The following is a 1,418-nucleotide window of genomic DNA, read 5'->3' on the forward strand; positions in this document are numbered from 1 at the left end:
ACTTAATTTATAGCTAAAAAAAATGAAGCTTTCTTCACTAATTGTCCTTTATTTTTGGTGTTAGTTATAAATATTAATAGTTTATTTTAATAATTTGTATATGTTACTTCTTTTTAAGGTAATAAAAAATTTAATTCATTAAAAAAATCAGAAATTCGCATAATTAAAGGAAAATTAAGTAAATAAGTATACTTTTAATTTGTATATTATTATATATTATTTTTTTTTAATTAAATAGAAATTTTTAATGTATGTTTGCAAAATATTTTTAATTTTCATATGAATTTAATAGCAATATCCATAAATTTGCTTCAATAATAAAAGTTAGCTAATTATTATATTTGGTATAAATTTAGTTTATTAATTTCGTTTTATTTTATTTAAACATTTTATTAAATGATTAATTTTACAAAAAATTACCTCAAAAAAATACACAAAATAGGATAATAAATATTTAAAAAATTAATTTATCAATAATTTAAAAATTGTCTGAGATAAATCTGAATTAAATAATAGATAAAATTAAAAAAATAAAAATAAAATGTTAAAAAACCATTAATTAAATTCAAAAATATTAAAAGTTTTTTTTTATAAATTATTTTAAATTTATGAGATAAATCTGCAATTTGTTAGTTTATAACTTAAATGAAAAACTCAATAGAGAGTAACTCTTTTAAAGCTTTTGAATTAATAAATTTTAATAGATTTAAAGTTATTAGTAAAATATAAAAAAAAACAATTTAAAAAAAAAATATAAATTTTGTAAATTTAATTGATTTTAATATTTTAGATTTGAATTAGATATTTCATTGTTTCTTTAAAAATTATTAAAAGAAATTAATTTATTAGAAACCAAATTATTAAAATATAAAAAATAAACTTAAAAAATTCTTAGTCTATTAAGTGAGTGAATAAATAAATATTTTAATAAATAGTTAATTTTGTAATATCATTTTAAAAAATAAATTAGGATAATATTTATAAGCAGCCACACACAATATTTTAAAAATTTTTATTTAACTTGGTAAAAAATAAGAAATTAAAATTATATTTTCTGATTTTAAAATCAATAATTTCTACATTTATAAAACCAATAATTTATCATTAATCATAGATGTCTGAAAAGTAATTTAAAAAGAAAATATATTTTTACATTTCCAATCCAATTAAGTATTTTAGGTATAAATAATACTATTTTTTAAAATTTACTTGAAATTAATAGGGCATTTTTAGTATTAATTAGATTATTAATTGACATTTATTTTGATTTGATTAAAAAATTAATTTTCTATCTACATTTAATCTATTTGTCCATCAAATAAATAAATAAATTAATTAATTTTAATATTTTAATTTTTAATTATAAACATAAAATACTTATTTAAATAACATTTATTTTTTTCATCTATATAATTAAT

The sequence above is a fragment of the Tetrahymena thermophila genome (genome assembly GCF_000189635.1).
Source record: "Tetrahymena thermophila SB210 genomic scaffold scf_8254073, whole genome shotgun sequence".
In the NCBI taxonomy this organism is placed as follows: Eukaryota; Ciliophora; class Oligohymenophorea; order Hymenostomatida; family Tetrahymenidae; genus Tetrahymena; species Tetrahymena thermophila.